This window comes from Neltuma alba, unplaced genomic scaffold (assembly GCF_004799145.2).
Source record: "Neltuma alba isolate B1F8T4 unplaced genomic scaffold, ASM479914v2 tig00012912_pilon, whole genome shotgun sequence".
NCBI lineage: Eukaryota > Viridiplantae > Streptophyta > Magnoliopsida > Fabales > Fabaceae > Neltuma > Neltuma alba.
This window is the reverse complement of record NW_021637281.1, coordinates 114,114-138,051: the sequence shown is the minus strand read 5'-3', so window position 1 is coordinate 138,051 and position 23,938 is coordinate 114,114. Positions and strand designations below refer to the sequence as shown.

The window sequence follows — 23,938 nt, the reverse complement described above, 5'->3', positions numbered from 1 at the left end:
AAAATGTGGTTATCACATGTAAATGAGTTAGGGACAAAAATACTCATAAATATTCTACAAGGGTACAATTTTACTAGTCAGTTAAAAAAAAAAAAGAGAGTTGCTAAAATCTTCCGTTCATAATAGAAGCACATCAGCAAGCATTGGTCAAAAATGACAAAAATACATTGAGATTTCATTTCACTAAAATTGTAGACATGAAAATACATATACCCAAATTTGTATCAATTGAGGGAAATCTTCGGCACAACATTTTATAATGTGCGGAATCTACCTTGACCTCCTATTTTCTTAACCAGTACTTCTCACAAAATACAACCATTTATAACACACTATAATTCATAGGCTATCTTTAAACTATTTTGACTTCCTAATTTTGTTTCTTTCCATTGCTCGGTTTATGAAACGTGACAAAATAAAAATGTCGTGCCTAATAATATTTTTCCCTACTGTTACAAGTTTCAAACACAAGTACTTTCACATCCTCACCTTTAGTCAGATAAATAAAATAATACTCATTCAGTTATTAATGTAAGACTTAATTAATTAATTTAAGTTGATTATAATATTAGTTAAATTAGTTAATATGATAATTTTTTTCTAAAATATTATAATCATCTTTTTTTATTTCCCCCTCCATCTACTCCTTAATTATTATTGAGAGAATATTAATAATATTAATTTGAAAAAAAATTGATAAGCATCTGAAACAGATCTTTCATATAAGAATAACATAAGCTCTCAAATTAGATCATATATCAAGAATCAGAGGAGTATAGCTTTTTATTATGTAAATGATCATTTTTCTTTAGCTTTTGAGAAAGGCAAAGATAAAGGATTCAAATGAAAATCACCTTAAAATCATTGGACCAAATATGCCACCTTCATTAAAAGTGGGGTCCTAAAGTATAATACTTTCACGCTTCGCACTTAGCTTTCTCTCCACGCGGCCATGATGGCTACACATCCGCCGCGAGGACAAATGACAAATCTATTGGCAATTCTGCCTTTCCGGTTTTCATTTAATTTCAAAATTCTCTATTTGGAAATTTATAGATGAAAAATTCATTTTTGTTTTGTTCTTTTTTTCCCGTTTCAATCACATTACTCATTAATTATGGATAATGATTTGGGAAAAACTTTTGTAACTTTGGGATATTTTTCGAGAATTTTTATGCAAAGATTGTTTTCCTTTTGTAGATATTACTACCATAATGTTCTTTTAATAAATAAATTTTTCTGAGTTAAGTTTTAAAGGTTTATTAGGACCAGAGTATATATGTTTGATGACTCAAAAAAAATTACCACAAAAATATTTAATTATTGAACTGATAAAATTATCACGCCTGGGGGAAAATCCCTAAAATTAATACAACTTCAAACTAAATCGAATCATATTATAATAAAGCTAGATGATTTGAATTGATTGAAAAAGGCTGCATTGCATTGGATATCATTTATTATTATTATTTTTCTTTTTAAAGTTTATTTGAGTGTAAGCAAAAGGTCACATTTCTCGGCTTGGTGGTTACGTAGTTTCTACTGGTTATTTAATTAACCAAGATTTTTAAATAATATTTAATTATTATGCTGACCTGTTCGTGAAAGTGGGGCTTAACTCTTTTTAATGATAGATCATCAGGTTATTAAAAAATAAACTGTGGTTGAACTGGAATTAATCGAAGATTTGTGTAGTCATCTAACCCAAAAAAGTAATTTTTTTATGAACATTTATATATAATATCCAAATTAAACCTCAAAATCTAGTTTGTTTATTTGAAACGCGGGTTTAAAGCTTTTTCATTAAAATATTTTTATTCAGGAATATAATCAGTCTTATCAAATGATTAAGCCATGCACGTCAAACGATTGTTAGGGAATAGGATGCTTATTATTATTTAAATAAAACAACCTTAAATAATTAAGTTAAGTTTTAATCACATAAATTTTAAGGAAAATCACAAATAAAGACCCTGAATTACTGAAATTACGCAGAGGTCACCTGAATAAGGAAAATTACCATGAGGGACCCAGTCTCATATTGTAAATATGAAATCTTGATGAAATGTGTGAAATACCCCTCAGTCAAATGACAAGTTGACTATAGGAAATAACAAGTTTACTTTAACGGATAACAATTTCAGTAGATCAAATCACAACTTGATTGATGATATGTCAAATGACAAGTTGACTATAGAAAATAACAAGTTTATTTTAGCGGATGACAATTTCAGTAGACCAAATTACAATTTGACCGAGGGGTATTTCAGACATTTCGCCACGATTTCATATTTACAATATGAGACTTGGTCCTTCATGGTAATTTTGCTTATTCAGGTGACCTCTGCGTAATTTTAGTAATTTGGGGGTCTTTTTTGTCATTTTCCCTAAATTTTATTCCCCCGACTAAAACAATTTTTTTATTTGTAACGGAAAAAAAAACACTGCACCTGGCCGTACAATAGGAAAATATAAAATTATTAACAGTTTATATAATTTTTAGTGTTTCAAATTTACTTTATTTTAGTTTTAAATATAAATTTTGTTTATCAAATTTCTTTTTATCTAAAATATTGAGTCTTATAATTTAATAAAAATACGAAATATCTTGTCTTTTTCGGAATTAAAACTCAAAGTCTAAAATTTAAAAAATTAAAATTAAAATTAAAACTCGTGCAAATTTAGATTTTAAAGCATCAAAAATTATATTAACTTAATAATTGAAAGTTAAATATGTAAAGTGAATATAATTTTTTTGGGCCAAAAAGCGAATTTACTGTTACATCCGCGAGTTTTGCCCTGGAAAAATAAAAAATAAATATGATTTTTTTTTTTTTTTGGAATTGCTTTGTTCTGAACCGATCATCTGCTGAGCCAATCATCATCGCATACATTCCTAAAATTGTTGAGTACTACCGTTTTTAGGCTTTTTTACCGAAATACGATAAACAGTAAAAGTTTTTACCAAAATACTGCACTTTTAAAACTATTTACTAATATACTACACTTAAAATCGTTCTTGGCAAGAACGATTTTCAAATTACATACAAGTCGTTCTTGGCGTGAACGATTTCACTTTTTATTTTTTTTATTTTAAATGAAAAAGTGAAATCGTTCACGCCAAGAACGATTTCACTTTTTCCTGTTCAACCCCTGCGTCTGAATTGCTGCCAATTAATTCTCATTCAACATGCCCTAGTTGTGTTGATTATCGAGATAAGGTTGCTCGCGACCAACGTAACATTTTCTTGCACTTAGAGAACAACGTTTTAATGTAAACCCTTAGCCTGTTCCACCAACAATTGAGTTGCCTCGGCCACAAATTCCTCGTGATAGACCAAGCAAGCGACGAGGTGGTTACTTGTCTACCCAACCTATAATTGAAAACGAAAATGCAAGGGAACAGGAACCTCCAATTTTTACTTAGACTTCTGACATATCACCGTCACCATCATCCCCCTTCATCTCTATCGATCCTACACAACTTGAGTCTCATTACATGGCACCCTCATCATCATCCCCTTCCAACTCAACCAATCCTTCTCAATTTCAACCATTCATGACTTTATTAGATAATCTTGCATTATTTTCAGCTGAATACAATGCTTCTACTTTTAAACATGGTGGACTATCAAATGAAGCATTTGTCACTCCTCGACAATCTATACATTTAAATGAATCACCCTGGTTTGATTTGAACACGCCAACTACACAAACAAATGAGACATTTGAAGCTCAAGAAATTGACATACAACAACAACGCCCACAACGTATGAGAAGAAGGCCAAGATGTGGTACTGGAAGTCACTATCAGTAAGGTGGATAATTTTTTCTTTATAAACTTAAACTTTATTTATTACTTTTTAATTTTAATCTTATACTTATTTCACAATTAGTTTTAACATCATTATAACATTTTTCTCTCATTATATAGTCATGATTTTGTCATTCAAATGATTGATAAATCATTATACTAATAATTTTAATCAGGAGAGAAGGGGAGAAGTCATTCAACAGCATATGAAGTTTTGAAGTTGTTCACTAGAAGAACGATTTTCATTCACCTCATGCACATCAAGGACAGATTATGAAGAAGTCGTTCACCAGATAAATGACTTTAAAAATTATTCACCTGAAGACCGATTTTAAGTGTAATATATTAGTAAATACTTTTAAAAGTGCAGCATATTGATGTATAATTTTACAATTTGTAGTATTTTGGTAAAAAAGCCTGTCGTGTGGTATTTGTTCGGTTTGACAAGAAATCAAGTATTGGGCATGGGCCTTTTATGCCTGTAATAATAATGTAGTCTTACAACTTAATTGCTACAATTAAAAATTTACAATCAAAACATAACTTTTTTTGTTACGTACTGTTTGGTATGAGATAGATAAAAAGAAGAGGAAATGATAGAAAATTTCATCAAGCTCTATTTGAAAAAAAATTAAAAAAAACTGGGGTTTTCAAATTTTAATCCAATATAAGTCAGATGAAGTAAAATTTACTATATATGTTATAGCCTTACCGGAGCATCGTCAGGGATTCTTATTTTTGCATGCAAGAGTGAAATCGTTCTTGGCGTGAACGATTTCACTTTTTGATTTAAGAAAAAATTTAAAAGTGAAATCGTTCACACCAAGAACAATTTCTGAAATCGTTCACGCAAAGAACGACTTGTGCATAATTTCAAAATCGTTCTTGCCAAGAACGATTTTAAGTGTAGCATATTGGTAAATAGTTTTAAAAGTGTAGCATTTCGGTAAAAAGTTTTACTGTTTATCGTATTTTGGTAAAAAAGCCCCGTTTTTATGTAATAAACCATGACACGTAATTATTACCATCATGATTCGTAATTATTTGTCAAACCACTATATGATATAGCTGGAGAATATAATGTTATTCCACGTCATCATCGCCCATGATGGATTGATTTATTGAAAATAAAAAATTGGTGAAAATTTTCTGATTAAAGAATTCATTGCACAAAAAGTACTCAAAATTTACTGAAGGATTTAGATACAATATTTTGTTAGTTACAACTTTTTTAATTATGTATAATCTATCTTTAATCATATATTTGCACATAATTAAAGATATATGGCACATTATCAAGCAAGAGTTGCATTTATTGAAGATAAGTAGCACCCAAGAACGTAGACCCTGATTAGATACCTTTGTATAATTAATCTTCTAATTACAAAATTGTGATTAACTTTTTCTATTACTCATCTGGTTCTTAATATAAGACCTCTTTAACTAATTTGATTAGATTAAGGAAGTTAGGTAAGTTAGTTAATTATAAGAAATATGACCTATTTTTTCTAAAATACTATAATCATCTTCCTTAATATCTTTTTCTTCCTCATTTATTGATTACAGTTGAGGGATATCCATGAGAGTAATTTAAAAAAAATTGATAAATATAAGACATAGGACCAAAATTAACTTAATAATTAGGTAATATATCGAAGACCAGAGGAGTACTTATTAAAAATCTAGATAACACGTGGGTATATAATTAACCTGTCTATTTTATTTTCTCAGTAATCTATAAACTTTTACATCAAATATATATATTCATACTAATGAAATAATTACTCCATCATGTTCAAAATACAAAATAAATTTTATTCATTTATATTCATTAATAAATTAGTTAAAATTAGTTTAAAACAATAACATGTGATGCATAAATTTTTTCTCTCAAATAGACATTTCCTAATGAAAAGAATAAGTAAAAAATACAGTAAATAAATTAAAATATATATATGTGAGAGATAAAATTAAGAAAACTCGTTAAATATTCAAACAAAAATAAATATTATTTTATTAAAAAACTAAACCTATTTAACAAAATTTTATCTTGTATTTTAAACTGGAGAGAGCATTATAAATTGAGATACCTTGTGGGGGGGGGGGTGAGAGCATGTATAAGGGCATATGGGAGTATGGGACCACAGTGACAAAATTAAAGTGATATGAGACGTTCAAATTCAATTATTGGGTGGGTTGGTGGGTTCATAAATGCTGAGCAATTGCATCCGCAAGATCTATCGTCTCCGACTTTTTTCCCCTTCACCATGAGATGTATTATCATTGGTCCTTCAAGTCAGATATAAAGTTGGAACTTTACTAATGAAAAAATAATGTCTATACTGCCTCCACGCTCTGGTCCTTATTAATATAAGAATTAATTGAGAATTAAATTTAATTATAAATAATATAAAATATCACTTTACTTTGTCTCTTTAACTTTATAATTTTTCTCGAAATATTCTTATTGAGTATAAAAAGTTCCTGTTACAGAGTAGTGACACTATCAATGGATGTGATTGATGAAATTTTTTTACAAAAATTAATATGTATTATTATAATTGACTAATTTAACAGATTTTATTAATATTTTAAATTATTTATTTAATTCTCATATTAAAAATCTTCTGTAGTATTAAAAAATAAACAGTGACCTTAGTGGGAGGAATTATATGGCAGTCTGACTTCAGGGTCTCAAATTTGAGTTTGTATGGATGTTTAAAAAAAAAAACATGAAAGAAAGATGTTATCTGGATATAAAACGGTGCTTAAAGATTAATAATTATATTTGATGATTGATGATATTTAAATTGATTTTATAGAATTAGATATTATGTAATTTTTTTATAACAAATATGTAATGTAATTTTATTAAAAAAGAATTTAGAACCATCAATGTTAGTGGTAATGTGAAGCAATATAAATTAATAAATAATTGGAAATGATTGATAGTATGGCGGAAAGAGAGGGAAAATAGGTTGAATGATTTTGTTGCCTCAACAGCCAGCAATCAACTACTTACCTTTCACCCTTGTTTGTATCTTAATTTAAGTGGGATATTATTATTATTATTATTATTATTATTATTATTATTATTATTATTATTTATTATTATTATTATTATTATTTGTGGTCTGTTTGGTATCCGTACAGACAAGAATTTTGTTTTTCCCCATTTTGAGACCTTAAATCTATTATTGGCCCCTAATGTATAAAAAGAAATTATGAGATTGATAAATAATGTATTTTTTAAAATCACAAACTTAATTTATTTTATTCTATTTGTTAATTTTGTCCACGTCAATGTAACATTTCACTCATCGTCATCGTGAAGTGTGAAATACTATACTAAGTTGCATTATTTTCATTTATCAAACTCCAAAATGACCAGTAAAGTCCTTCTAGTTTTATTAACAATTAATATTATTTTTAGACTATAAAACTTAAATCTCATTTTAATTTTAGACCCCGAAACGAAAAAAACTCTAACCAGAAAAAATAAGATCAAATTCAAGAGACCAAGATTAAAATTAAATTAAATTTCAGAGGTTAAAAATGATATTAACTCTTTTATTAATATTGTTTGTGGATGATATTGATGATTTATTATAAATTTAATTAATTTAATTGTACAGTACATTTATATGGTGGCAAAAGAGGGTACGTAACTAACGTAAGTACGTCAGACACGTCAATTAAAGCGTCATCATTTTTGGTGACGAAGGGAGGGCCTAACTATGCAATATGTTTACTATCGTTTTTGTGTGACTTTTGGAAAACGAAAAGTACAATTTTAATTATGATTTTCAGCCAACAATTATTTTGGGTCATTGTCCCATTATATATAAATAGGAAAAATTAATATTTTAGTTTGACTTTTAACTTATTTATAACTTAATCTCTAATTATGACTTAGTGTGACTTAGTTTCTGAATTTTTGACTTGCTTGTTACTCAATTTTTTATCTTTTTATTTTTTATATTATCATCCTTGTAGTCAATAACTCGTTACAAATCACCTTATGTGACATGATAGGTAATAAAATAGATCAAAATAATAGTATATGTGTGAAGGAGAATATAATTTTTTTTCCCCAGCAGGAGAAGAGAATAGTTTGCTTGTTAGAAAGTGAGAGCTTTTAATAGTTTGCTCAGCATGCTAAATGTTATGAATGGAGGAATGAATAAATAATACTATTACCGTAATTGAATAATGATGATAGGGGAGACAACAGTGTTGAAAAAATAACATAATATAACTAATTATAACATTATAACATTATATTACCTCCGATGCTAATTATAAAAGCCAGTTAACTAATTTGAGAAGATTAAAGAAAGTAAGTGAATTAGTTATTTTGTCTTAAATAAGTGTTATCTTTCCTAAAATATTCTTGCTAATCAAGTGTATTGACTAGAACTATCATTATTAGAACTTTAGAAGGGTTACTTTGAAAAAAAATATATAAATATGAGAGACAAAATGGATTGGACTATTATATTTAGGACCAAAATAAAAATCAAATAGGATCTTATATTAAGGACCGGAGGTAGTATTAAATAGACAAAAGTGCAACTTTAGTCGTCTAACTTTTCATAATGTTTTATCTTGGTCCCTTAATTATTTAAATTGTTTTTCAGTTCCTTAACCTCAATAATGTTAGAAAATATTAATATGAAAAAAAATGGTAAAACAAATTCTGGTATATTAATTTTCAATTTTTAAAATTACAATAATTATTATAAAAATTATTATTTGAGACTAATAATGTTAAAGCTGCATAACTAAAAATATGCTATTTGAAATTAAAAAACCAAATTAAAATTTTATATAAAATTAAAGGATCAAAAGTACATTTTTACCCATTAAATACGAAGAAGGTCTTACATTTCCTATATGGCTCAAATGTTGGTATTGAGTATTCATCCAGTTGTCGATATAGGAGCTAATTAGAAAGTTAATATTAATCATATATATAAGACATATTTTACATGTTTGTCAATTTTTTTTTAAATTAACCTTAGTGATATTTTCTTAATAATAATTAAGTAGAAAAACGAGAGAGAAAATTAAGAAAGATGTTTAAAGTGTTTTAGAAAAAACATATCATATTAACTAATTTAACTAACATCCATAACCTACTAAAATTAATTAATTAGGTTTTATATTAAGGACTAGAAGAGTATAATGTATAAATACAAATGACAGCCGGCCAAACAAAAAAATTATAAACGACGAGATTACATATTATATTGCAACTTTAAGTCTTGGTTCTTTGCTTTGGCGATAAATATTCTTTTAATTGTTTAATCTATTGTTATTTGCATCATCTTGTCGCTTTATTAAAATTACCAATGTGTTGATTAATAATTATTGATATTGAAAGAGTAATTATTACATTGAAGTCTAAACCATAGATTCCTTGCCCCCATTGGACAAAGCTACAATCCGAAAAGATTCATTAAGTCGGAGCCATATCCCTTGATTAAGGAAAGGGTCTCCCTTTTCCTCCAAAAAGTCATTGAAGGGGCAAAATTAAAAAAAAAAAAATCATATCAGACAAATAAAGAGGGGAAAAAACAAGGCACTGTCCAAAATTTAAGATAAAAAGGTACAATGATGATGTTAATGATTATATTAATTTCATGAGTTCCCATGGTCCCAACAATAATATATAATAAAATATCGTAACATTATCGCAAATCGGGGGTCAACTGCAATGGTTGGTGGTATTAATAGAAGTTCTTCCAGCTAATTTTTTTTATATGTTGGCAGATGCGAAATAAACTAAACTAATTTTTTTCAGTCTATGAATAAATAACTTTTAGTTTTAAAAAATATTTTTACAGAGATGAAGTAAGTTGTTGACATGTTTTTAATCCATCTATAATGCTTTATTAGGGTAATTGATTTAAGCGGACGTTAAAATTAAAAAAATCATTTTTTTAGAAATTCAATTGTATTTATTATAAACCATTTCTCCTTAATTATAAATAGGAATATCACAATACTATTTCCGGTTCTAATTATAAGACCTCGTTTAATTAGAATCGGTATAGATTAGAAAGATTTTAACCTTGGAATTTTATCCACGTCGTTACCACCTCGGTTGGCATCAGTCCTTTAAAACAATTTTTTTTTATAAAGATAAAAAGTGCCAAAACAATAATCAAACATATTTTGTAGCTTTTTTTTTTGCCAAACACGTATTTGATAGCTTAAAAAATCCGACAATGAAACTTATTTATTTTATGTTTTTAATTAAATTCATTGTACTATGTTCGCGGCTAATTGTATTTGTAATAAATAATGGAAGTACTGAACAGAAGAAAAATATCTATAAAAAAAAAAAACAAAAACAAGTGTTCTTCTTTGGCATTGATGAAAGTGAAAAAAATAAGCGGGGTTAGGTGGGTGGGAAGATGGTGGCGTCCAACTCAAACTCATTATTTTTCATATTATTATTGTCGTCCTCTCTTATCCTCCAAATGGATAACCTTCATCATTCACCACCTTCTTTTTCTTTTTCTTTTTCCCCGTAAAACATCCTAATATAGTTGGCAAAAAAAATCCTAATATATAATTTTTTATGATAAATTAGTTAATATGATATGTTTTTTTAAAAAACATTTAAGCATTTTTTTAATTTTTTCTCCTATCTTTTACTGGATTATTATTGAAAAAATATCAATAGAATTAATTTAAAAAACTAATAAATATGTAAAATATGTCTTATATATTTGATTGATATTAACTTTTAAATTAGGCCACACATTATTGAGAACGGGGGAGTAGTGGTCTGTCTGAATTTTTTTAGTATACTGTTTACGTTTTAATTGTCCGTTAACCTCACTGTATATTTTTGTTTAATAGGAGGAGAAAGTTGGTTAATCTTGTTACATTAATTATTATTTCTCCGATTTTAAATATAAGACCCATTTTTATAATGTAAATTACACCAATTACCAAATACAAGTACTACGTAAAACATTATTCAAAAATTCAACAATTCATGTGAATCTTTTCTGTCCTGTATAGTAGTTTTATCTAAGATATATGACACGTGGAAGGCCAATTCATTGTCATGTTGAACTGTTGGTTGTCTGGCCTAATAATATAAAACGACTGAAATTGAATTTTGTCAGAATTTGTTTTTTGTACTTGTCTTCTCACTGTCTTAAATCCTCAACCACCACCCCCCCTTGATTTGCCATTGAATTTTTAAACTTCATTCATTGACATGGATTGAAGAATTTTATTTTATTTTTTGAGTCCACATTAATTATTTTTCTAAGAAAATGATGATTTGTAAGTTTCGTCTCCAGCCTACGGAGCTGGACAATATCTCATCCGATATATTTGAACTATGAATTATTTTTGGCCCAAGGCCCATTTGAAACACATTAGTATTGGGCTCTAGGCAGACGTCTGTGGCCCAAATGAGTTATTGAAGGCCCAAGTCACATGCCCAAGGCTGATTTTTAAGATTTTTAAACTGGTGGAAGATTTTTGGCCCAAAAAAAAACTCTGGAAGATGGCCCACATAACGGGAGGGAAAAGAGGACAAGGCCTTATCTATTTTGCTTTTTTTAAAATCCCTTTCAACTATTATCTTCTTTAATTGTGTGGATTTTTTCTTGGAAGCACCCAATAATATTGAATTCAAACCTAATAAATGTTAATGAAAAAGATTACATCATTTATAGTCGGTTTTCACATATAGACAATTTGTACGTGGCAATTCTACGTGGTTGCGGAAAAAGATTGAAAATTTTAATGGAACATCCAACAAGACGTGATAATGTTTATTTTGAATTTCATTTTGTAATATGATAAAACTCATTGTCATGTTGTATGCGTGCGTACTAGTTACCAAAAGTACGATCATGGCAAATTATAAAGTTCGTCGGAGACGAATTAATGGATCGGTTTCATGTTAAATGAACTAATTCTCGCTTCCCAATCATAGATTTTGTCTCTTTTTTTTTTTTGGTGGGGTGGCGGGGAGGATCAGATATTATCAATCAATCCACCGTCCTTTGGACTGAATAAGGAATCCCCTGAAACCGCTAAATGTATATTAACCTTTGAACCACCAACGTCTGTTTCATTTTGAGTGGAGCAAATCCTTTCGGGGGTCTAACTCATCAATTGCATCCATAAGAATGGTCATTTGCCGTGGCTAGAAGACAAAGAACCATAGATATTTGCTGGTCCACCGTTGATTCGCAGCTTCCCAGCAAACACGACGAAATAGGGATTTCTGGACCTGTTGAGTAAAGTACCCTAGAATATTCTCCAACTTTCAAGCCTTTTCTTTTCGATAGATATTGTCTTTCCTGGTAAAAAAAAAGATATCGTCTTCCCTTTTTATTGCAATAACAAATAATAAAATTACTTGCGGGAATTTTCTAGTACGAATAGCCGAAGAACAAAAGAACCACGATTCGACATGTATACGATCTCTTCTCTGGAAGTACTTTTTGAGTGACTATATCACTGCTTAAATAAAAATTATCATCTGCCAATTGTCTCAGGAGACAACGACGCATAGATATTTGTTCGTCCAGTCAATTCATTGCATCCGATAAAATAATTTATGATCACATTATACTGTATTTTAGTAGATAACTTGTTAAAGAATTCCACATAATGCATCTTACATTTCATTTACGTATTAATAAGATCCGATGCCATTTCTATTCGTAGTTTCAAATTCTGACCTAAATCCTGCTGGGTATCACCCAGGTAAGGCAGGCAATGGGTATTCATAACAGTTTTTTTAATCAAAATGACATAATCTTAAGTTTGGTGGCCACATCTTCAGCGTTCAATATCAAGTTTGCTTTTGCTCGTGTTTATCTTCACTTTAGTCCTTTTTTGCCGCCTTAACCCATGACTTTGAAGTGTTCTCTGAAAACTTTCAACATAGCTGAAAACGTGACAATCCCGGTCAAGGTTCCATCTTCATCAACAACCCACACGTAACTTACACGGTGAGCAAGAGCCTGGATCATCACAGCCACCAACGAGCTCCATGGGTAACAAACGGTGCCCTCCGACCTCCTCACCACCCTAGCAGAGTACCCTCCATGCTTCCCATTCTTCCCTGAGCTCAAACCATCTTCATCAGAGGAAGTTGATGTAAATGATGACCAAGAAGTCAGAGACGGCCCTGATTCTTCCTCCATCAACTCCAAAGTACCCATAAGATTGCTGCTCTTCCAGCCTCTCTTTAACCAGTTGCACCAGGTCATCCGGTGGGCCACCGCAGTCAATGTAGGCCATCAGATCGCCGGCAGAGAGCGTGGCCATCGCTGCCGCCGCTGTCTCGTTGCAGGAATTCAGGTGAAAGGGTGAGATCTCACCAATCAACTGGCCCTCTGGATTAACAATGGCCACTGAGCTCTGGCGGATGAGGGACTCTTCGATGAGGCTCAAAGCAGAGGATGCAGGGTCGTCGTAGTTTACAGTGAGGAGGTTTTTGGTGTCTATTACGCCGAGCGAGTTGATGGGTTCGCTGTGTGTGGGAGAAAACAGACCAATGGAGTTGAGGAGGTAGCGAATCACGTCCTCTTGGGTGAGCCAGCAGTACCTGCGATCATTGTTGTGGAAGGTGGGGTCCAAGGACGATTTCTTTTCGAGAAGCTTCTTCCTTCCGGATTTGGGCTCCGGAATTGGTATAACCAGGTTCTGTGCCCCTTCAAGGATAAGATCTATGGCATCCAGCAACCTACAGATAATCAGATGGGAAGATTTATGATTCGTCCCTAACATAATCATCTCCACAATTACTGGATTTGAAACAAAGAAGGCGGCCGTAAATCCGCGATGCAATCAACGTGCTTCAAATTCCGTATTATGGGAATCAAACATCAAAACACCTTCAGATTTCGTTCAATTAATAATCAGAGATTGACATTTTAAAAATTTTCAATCAAATTCAAAACCACACAAATCCAGGACCACAAGACAAGAGCCACATGTCCCTGATATTATGATCAGGGAATCTTATGGCAAGTGCTTTTGCTTTCAATATTATTCAATATTTAATTAGCCGGTAAAGAAGAAGTGTTCTGAAGTACGGTAGAACCTAGCAGCGAAATTTATATCCAGATGCAGGTTTTCCTTCATCTAAATTTCTATATCTATGTTTTTTCCTAAATTAGAAAGGAGTGATTCTTGCAAAAGCATTCGCGCGAAACGATTTAAATTTTGAATTTCACAGATTCATGGATCCAATCATTCCTCGCTTAAACAAAATTACCTAAACAAACAACTATTTATCAAATTAACTTCTTTATTATCAAAAAGGAAAGAATTAAAAACGCATCAAATCGTAATCTGAACAAACCTGGCATTGGGGTCCAAATGCCTCACAAGCAACGAAGTCTTCGGGATCAGAACAGAGATGGGAGACTGAAGCGCCTGAGCAGGTGACAAGAGATTCTCGGGTTGACAAATGAAGCAAATGATATCGACCATGCAAACCTTACCGATACATTGGCAATCCGCCGCCGCCGCCGCCGCGCCTCCTTCTACGTTACGATTCGTTGAATCAACGGATTCCGACGAGTGGTGGCAGCTCCAGACGCTGATGCAGCTATCGCCAAGCCTCTTCAGAACGCAGAGCGCGTCGGCGACGGTGTCGGTGACAGAGAGCGATCGAAGCGCAGGCTTGCCAAGGCACAAATCCAAAACCTCATTCGATAACAGCGTTACTGCCATACACAGACCGAAGGAGAGAGGGAAAGATCGGACGCGAAAAGGAGAAGGATAGAGACGAAGATTCAAGAGAGAGAGACGATGGACCTGTAAATTCTTGACGCGGGCAGTTATTGTGGAGGAGAAGAGAGGTGGGATGGAAGTATATTTATAGGATATGCGTTACCGGAATAGCCCGTAAGTCCGTACAGTACCAAGATTTGTTACGGGCTTACCGCTTACGGCGAGGGTCCTCGTTCTCAAATTTATGACTTGGCCATGTGGGCCCGCTCATATATATTTTCATTTAACATTACCTTCGTCCGTGCCAGCTATTACGTCCTAATTATAAAAATTAACTAACTAATTTGATAAAATTAAAAAAAAATTAAGTTAATTATTTGTAATAAATAAGTATTGTCTTTTTTAAAATATCTTTGTTAATCAAGTGTATTGGCCAGAACCATCATTGTTAAAAGGACTATCTTGAAAAAAAATACATAAATATGAGAGACAAAATAAATTGGAGTCTTATATTTAGAACCAAAATAAAAGTCAAATAAAATCTTATATTAAGAACAGAAGGTAATATTAGTTAAAAAATAATGGGCGACCTCGCTCTAACAAAAAAAACACAAATTTAAATTTTAAAAAGCGGTTTGAGGAGTTATTTCTTAACCATTTATGGCAAAAAAAAATTAGTCTCAAATATGGCTTGGGATGCTCTTATTTCACCTATAAAAAAATACTATCCCTCCCTATAAATATGAATATGCTCCCCCTTCGTACTATCTAAAAGCTTTAGTCAAGATAAGAATCACCCTAAATACCACCTCAAGGACAAATTAGATTGAAATTTTATACTACTTTTGGTTCTTAATATAAGATCTTGTTCGATTTTTATTTTGGTCTTAAATATAAGATTCTCAATCCACTTTGTCTTCTCACATTTATGTTTTTTTTTCCAATGTAGTCTTTCTAATAATGGTAGTTCTAGTTAATACATTTGATTTAGCAAGGATATTTTAGGAAAGACAACACATATTTGTTATAAATAACTAATTTAAATTATTTCCTTAATCTCTTTAAATTAGTCAACTAACTCTTATAATTAGGATCAGAGGTAGTATTTAGAACCAAATTAGAAGTCAAATTAATTTTTATATATTAAGAACTAGATTAGTATGAAATTTAAATTTATCTTTCACTTATATTGTTTTTTAAATTTATTTGTTTAACTTATAAGCTAATATAAAATATAATATTACACAATATATTTTTCTAAAAAATATATCATATTTATTATACTTAATTAATTAATCTAATTATCTTAATTTATTTAAATTAAGTAGCACAATATCTACTCACACTTCTATCTTGTTTGTGCGTTTCAATTTTAATATAATATACCATAGGAGAGGGCAATCTCATGAAACTATTTTTTTTTTTTTGGTGTACAGAAACTAATATTCTTTTAATAGAGTAATTTGATATTGGTATTATGAAGTTAGATTACCTTATTGATTTAAGTTGAGATAAATTTTCCAGAGGCATCTTTGCATTGATGGAATTCGAATTTAACATCCTGTGCTCCGGTACCATATTTTAATATAAAAATGTGTTTTAAAACCTATTTGTCCTTATTCAAAATTATTTTAAATATATATAAATGTTAATATTTTAGTGTGTGCATATATATGTGTGTGTTTGTGTGTGCATGCGAATTCCCATTTTTCCATCCTATTTTTTCATGCCCCTTCACCCACAGATAGGTGTCAGAGATGATGCCAGGTCATGAAAAACACGTGAAGTATATCATGTCAGGTGTAGGCACGCAGGTACATATAATCCGCGGGAGAATGACACATGAAATGAGGAGATATAGAGTGATTGGGTAAAAATAAAATCATAATTTTAAAAGTGTTTTTATGGTATACGAAGTAAATATATTAAAAAATTTATCTCAATTTGTAAAAAAATACTTCTGAAAAGTGATTTCGGGATTACCCAAATATCCCCATAATTAAATCACAGTACACCTTTTGTCCTTGATAAAATGCTATTATTTCCTGTCTTTTAATAGTAAATTGTATTTTTAATTTAATCATAAATATAAGACTCTAATTTATTTTATTTTTTATATTTATTTATTAAAAAACAAGGTAAAAAACTAATATAATTAGTTAATAAGGATATTTTAGAAAAGACAACACCTAGTTATTATAAATAATTAACTTAACCAATTTTTTTAATCTACTTAAATTAATCAACTAGCTCTTAAAATAAAAACCAAATATAGTAGCCAATTTGATATTTAATAGTTATACGTGTTAAAAGTTTCATCAAATGGTAGTTCTAACTAATATATATAGTTAACAAGAGTATTTAAAAAAATAACACATAGCTATTATAAATAACTAACTTAATAAATTTATTTAATCTATTCAAATTAGTTGCCTAATTTTCACATGAAGATGGAAGTTGGGAGTTAATAATATTTTATAAATATACTTCTTTTTCCCCTACACCCAGTTAAATCATACTACCTCTTGTTCTTAATATAATACTACCTCCGATCCTTAATATAAGATTCCGTTTTCTTTTTTTAGTCCTAAATATAAGACCTAATCTGTTTTGTCTCTCATATTTATATTTTTTTTCAAAGTAGCCCTTCTAACAATGATAGTTCTAGTCAATACACTTTATTAGCAAGGATATTTTGGGAAAGACAACACTTATTTAGGATAAATAACTAACTCAACTTACTTCCTTAATCTCCTCAAATTAGTCAACTGGCTCTTATAATTAAGACTGGAGGTAGTAGCTTGTTTGATTTTTATTTTAATCATAAATACTACATCCGGTCTTTAATATAAGACCTTGTTCGACTTTTATTTTGGTAATAAATATAAGACCTCAATTCATTCTGTTTCTTCATATTGATATTTTTCCAAGATAGTCTTATATTAAGGACTGGAGGAGTATTTGATAAGTAAGAATATTTTTAAAAAAATAATACTCCTTCGGTCTTAATATAAAACCCATTTAACTAATTTGATTATATTAAGGAAGTTAAGTAGGTTAGTTAATTATAAGAAAAGTGACACATTTTTCCTAAAACATTATAATCATCTTTCTTAATACCTCTCCCCTCTTCTACTTGATTATGGTTGAGGGAGTATCCATAAGGATAATTTAGAGAAAATTGCTAAATATGAGAAATGGGTTTTATATTTAGGATCAAAACTAACTCAGTAATTATGTCTGATATTAAGGACCGGATGAGTACTTATTTATTATAAATAATTAATTTAACTAATTTTTTTAATATACTTAAATTAATCATATGAGAGGCAGTAATAACTTTATTCTAATCGTAGGAAGGGCCAGCAAGCCTTTTCACGGTCAATTTTGTCGTCGTCTACGTTATCTGGCGAGGCTCTATTTTAAGAAGATGGGGTTACATTTCTCGTAATTATCTAAATTTTTTCAGCCTTTTTAGACATACTGTAATTTTGACCGTATGAAAATTTAGGATATTGCTTTCGGTTGCTTTCAAGATTCAACGTAGATAAATGAAACTCAAGCACTGTCTCATATATGATTGAAGTTTTTTATTTTTCAAGGATTAAGTTCAATAATATTCAAACTTGTACCAGAAACACAAATCACATAGTCCTGGAGAAATTATTACTATCTTAGAATTTGTTCAAAGAATTTCAAGTATATTTATTAAGGATAATTTAGAAATAAAAAACCTAAATTACAAAAAAAGTTGCTTTTTTTTCATCGAATAATTGATTTATTTTGAAGGGCTGTTTTTTAGGCAACTACCTTATGAGTATCGGATGCCAATTGCTAACGGAGAGTGAGGTAGGACTTGCGAATGCCTTGCCTAATTCTAACGGTCTTGTTTGGTAAATGCGTCACTCTTTAATTTCATGCACAAACATGTAAATACTCTTGGATTTATAATCTCTCAACAGAATATAATATTTATTTAAAAATTGATTAATGATGTCAAATACTTCACAATTGACTGCTTTTCTATATAAAATACAAATAAGCGAATCATATAGATGAAAAATGGTTAACAAATTTAAAAATTGATAAAATTAGATAATAAAGTGAATGTGTAAAAATGCTTTTATTTTCTATACTTATTTATGAAGAGATAGCGTGAATGAGGAACAGAAAATGAGCTTGCAATTAATAGTGTCAAAAATAAAAATAGTAAAAATTTTAGGTGTATGTTATAAATAAATTCACGTCTAACTAAGAACTACATCTTATACAGAACATTAGATAGAATATATTACCATCTCCACTCTTTAATATAACAGTAGTTTAACTTTTAATTTGTTCTAAATATAAAACATTAGCCCATTTTATTTCTTGTATTTATCTATTTTATTAAAACAGTTTTTTTAATAGTTACATATATTAAATGTTTTATAAATGACACTTGATTAGTAAGGATATCTTAGGAATATAATATTTATTTGTTACAAATGACTAACTTAATTAATTTTTTTAAATCTGCTAAAATTAGTCAGTTAGCTTTTATATCAAAGACTGAAAGAGACGGTATATTAATAAATGGAATTGCTTGAAAAATATAAATTTATAAACACGCGTTTTATATATTTTAATTAATTAATTGGCCAATAAATAAGAGTTCTACAATACGAACACAAACGGACGACATATATAAGGCATCGTATTCATTGAAAATAACCTTTTAAACCAATAACACGTGCTATTTATTTATTGCTTTAGTTTTTTGAAATAATTTTTCATTTCTTTCTTTTTGTCTTACTTCGTCTTCGTTCATTACAAAATACTCCTTCGGTTCTAAATATAAAATCCTTATAAAGATCTTATATTTAGAACCGGAAGAGTATTAAAGCAAACAATAAATAAAAGGAGAAAAAACGACACAATAAATATATGACGTTTGAAGTTTGAACGCTAGGTATATATGAATTTAATTGTCCATAAATAATAAAGTAAACGACATTATATTATTCGTTCAATTTGATGAGATGAGTCATATCATCCATGTGTCCACCTTGAAAGGGATCATAAGTAGTATTTAAAAGCAATGATTAGCTGGCTGATTAGTAATTTAATCACATCATTTTAAACAAAATCGAAATTAACACAAATTGACACGCGCCAAATCAAGATTGTTCTGGACACTAACCTTAATATGCGAGTTTCATGATTTTGTGCTACATATATATTTGACATATTTTATTCATCATTCAGAGCGCGCGCGCGCACATATAGAGTACATTGTTTTCATTCAGTATGTATTTTCAGAAATTTGCCACGTAAGTGACCAATTACTGTGTGGCAATGTTTTGAGGGTTTATTAAAATACGCTTAAATTTTATGTGATTGAGTCATAATAAAATTTACTTTGCATTTTTATGACAAATTCGACTGCATCGAATATGAAAAAATTGACGGCAGAATTTAACAAAATTTTATGCATTTAGTTATATTTTATTGCAATTTGCATAGAATTTTATATTGATATATTGGGTGACTCCTTTTTCTTAATCAGACAGATTTGAATCCTGAATTTTTACCCATGCCCCCCTCATTACTTGAGCGTCTGTGATGATTTTATAATTTTGTTATCAATTTTTTTTCTGCCAAAAGTTTACTGCTACCTCTAGTCTTTAATATAAGGCTTTGTTTGACTTTTGTTTTGGTCCTAAATATAAGAACCCAATTCACTTTGTCTCTTATATTTATATATATTTTTCCAAGATAGTCCTTCTAACAATAATAGTTTTAACTAATACACTTGATTAGTAAGGATATTTTAGGAAAGACAACATGTATTTATTACAAATAACTAACTTAATTTCTTTCTTTAGTTTCTTCAAACTAGTCAGCTAGTTCTTATAAATAGAACCGGAGGTAGTATCTTTTTTCATACAAGTTTTGTTATCAATTTTGAATCAAAATATAATAAATATTAGGCTAAAGTATGTATTTAGTCCTTTCACTCTGTATAAGATTTCAATTTGGTCCCTTCACTTCAAAAAACATATATTTGGTCCTTTAACCTTAAAATTATTAGGATTCAATGATTATTTTTTGTAATAATCATGAATGTTTTGAAAATTAAATTTAATATGGTAGCATTTGAAAATATTTTATCAATATTTAAGATTTTAATGTCATCATTTTTTGAAAAAAAAATTTAAGGCTAAAGGACTAAAAGTATACTTTTTAAAGTTATGGGATCAAATTGAAACCTTATACAAAGTTAAAGGACCACAAGTATACTTTAGTCTAAATATTACATTTTTAAGAGCACTGTGACATAAGTCTTCAATCAAGCTACACAGTTTAAGCTTTGATTAAAAAAAAAACTATTACTATATTCATTACCCGGGAATTTTTCGGGCATTCAGATTGAGAATATATTAAAAAGATTTTGAAAAATGAAGGTCACGGTGTTTATTTATAACAGAAGTGGGTTCAATCGCAACCCTCGTCTTCTCTTCTCTTGAAAAGCGATGGTGTAAATTCTATTTCCTAAAGAATAAACAGGAGGAAAAAAAGGGGTTCCTTACTGAGAAGAGAGCATTAATTTGTTAAAATTTAAGGGGAAAAAAGGGAGTAGAAGAATTAAAAGGGTTAGTTGGGTTTTGTATTAGTTTTTTAGAAATGATTTTACAATATACAAGATAAATATGTTAAATGCACTAACAAAAATTCTAGATAAACCAAAAATATTTTAGGAATAATGTGCTTAAATATTTTGGAAGTATCCACAAAAGAGCACTTATCACCTGAAATTTGTTTGGCTTCTTATATGTTTTGAAAGTTTTATTTTATAATATTTCTGCTTTGATTTATTGACAGTCAAATTTAACAGTAAATAATAGTAAAAATATTTTTGTTATAAAACTAAATTTTCAGGACTTATAAAGATAAAAAAAGAAAAAAGCTTCCAAATATGAAACTTTCAAATATTGTCTCTTCCTTTGTAAATGTCAAACATTTTCGTGATATTTAAGTAGTTTATCCCAATATCTAAAGATGTTACTACTTAATAGTACTTGAAACTTTTGGCCAAGAAAAAAATAATAGTACTTGAAACTTTAAACCTAGAGTAGAAGATAATTAAAGAGATATTTCTATGTAAACTTAACTATAATTTTAAAAATAATTTTATAAAATATAAAATAAATACATGAAAAGAATTTTATCTTGATTTACACCTAAACACTTTTTAAGAATATTGTTAATGACTTAATTCCCCGGGTGAATGCCAGCTGGGTGGGGTACATGATGTGTCAGCAGTGACGTCATGCCGTGGCATTGCCACGTGGTAGCCGCCATCCTGCAACCGAAGTCCTGCTAGATGTTTTTTTTCTTTTCCTGGGACGTAAAGATGGTTAAAAGCGTAACAATCACCCACTACCTTTTGTGTCTATTAGTAGCATAAACGATCTCTGGTCATATTATGGCAATTAAACAAGAGTGGTTAACGAGTTTAAATAAGAATAATGTTAAAAAAAATTTAATTAATCATGACATGATCTAAATATCATCCATCTTTTTCTAACAAATGTCGCATGGAACCAGTATAAAAGTATTTGATACCCCTCGTTTGGGGGTTTAGCCAGTGAAAGGATTGGACACGCTCACTGATAGAGTATGTTCAATCTTAAAGCATGTCACGACATTGAGGGAGGCATTTCCAAAGCCAAAACATCCAGCCTATAAATCCCAGTTTAAACTACGATGTTGGGTAGGATGCACTGGTGTCAAGGGTTAGGTGTCCTGTTTTTAGATTGTTGGTGAACCCAATCCCTTTCCTAAAATTTTATTCACCAAAAAACAAAGTAATCAGCACTTGTTTGGCCTGATTCAGTGATTGATGCCTCGCCAAGAATATCGATTGTTTTCTTTTTTGGTTTTGCTAAAGCATATGTATCTTTTTATTGGAGGCAATCCTATTCGAAGTACTGTTAGGCACTAAATGTGAACATCTCTCCTAACGGGAATTTAAACCTTGGTTCGTCATATTATAGAAGACTAGCTCCTTCCGCTAAACCTAATCTCCTAACCGGGATTTGTTTTCTTTGTTGTTGGTATGCTCACAGATTCTTTCATAGGCTTTGATGTTTTTCAGCCTTTTGTGCTTCTACTCATCCAAGCCACATGTGATCTCCAACACACCCAAAAAAAAAAAAAAAAAACGCCCGCACGCAGCTGTGGGAAGCGAATAAAAATCTTGCGTTGATATTTTGTTTAAGGGCAAATGACAATTCAAAATTTTATTAAAAAAAGTTGATATTAAATCGAAACCTCATCATAATTGAAATTAAGTACTTATTTTAGCATGTTTTAATACTGAAAATATTTGAAAGAGTTTGTTATAACATTTGAAGTTTTTAAAAAATATATTCACATATTTAATAGGAGAAAATCATGCCCAAAAAAATAAAATTTTAAGCATTCTAAGTTCTCGGGCCATTTTGATCGTCGTAACTTGAAATTTTCAAAATTATAAATATTAATTAATCTTAATATTCTAATCATAAATTTTTTTTTATAATATAAATTACATTACAAAATAAGTATTATATTTAAAATAAAAAAATATAGTTAAATGTTATTGGGTAGGCATAGTTGAAAAAATTTTAGACCCGACCGTGCGTAGCCTTTTTCTATATCAAGCTCAGCAGCCCATGGGCGATCAGTCATGGCCTTTTGCTTGGTTTCCCCAGGACCAGATGGGCAATACAAATTGAGAAATAGGGAAGCATAAAATTAAATAATAATTTTAAAATAAACAAACTAAATGAGTAAAATATAGTTAATAGAATTTCTCAAGTCAATCTCTCCTCTTTCCATCCCGTCCTCTTGTCATCTCTTGTTTTCTAATAGTTAAATTGACACATTTAAATGATTCGTTTTTTTGCTAAAAAATGATTCGTATTTTACTTATTTTAAAACTTATTTATAAAATATTTTAATTTTTAAAATTTATTTGTAAACAATTGAACATTAAATTTTAATAATTTTGAATTTATTATTTATTTATTTTATAATTTAAAATTTTAGTAATGCTTTTAAAAAATTAAAATATAAACCTTGAAATATTAATCTAAAAATTAGAAAAAGAAGAGGGGGGTGAATGAAAAAGGAAAAGAAAAGACTCCTTTTTCGGGAATAGACCATTTTCCCGCTTGTGTATGTGTATAAATTTGGCAGTAAACCTCATAAATACAATATATACAATAAAAACATGTTTTTATGAATCACAATAAAAATTATCTTAAAATTTAAAATGTATTAACTTGTTTGAAGTATAATTTTTCCCCCCATAAATTTGATGGGGACACATGGAATATAAACCACAAACGATGAAGCCCTAATATTGAG

The 23,938-nt window shown here is 29.7% G+C and overlaps 1 pseudogene; it reads right to left on the bottom strand.

The window, feature by feature from the left end:
- Window positions 1–12,636: 12,636 nt before the first annotated feature.
- On the bottom strand, window positions 12,637–14,690 carry LOC114732444 (CBS domain-containing protein CBSX5-like; annotated as a pseudogene).
- Window positions 14,691–23,938: the final 9,248 nt, after the last annotated feature.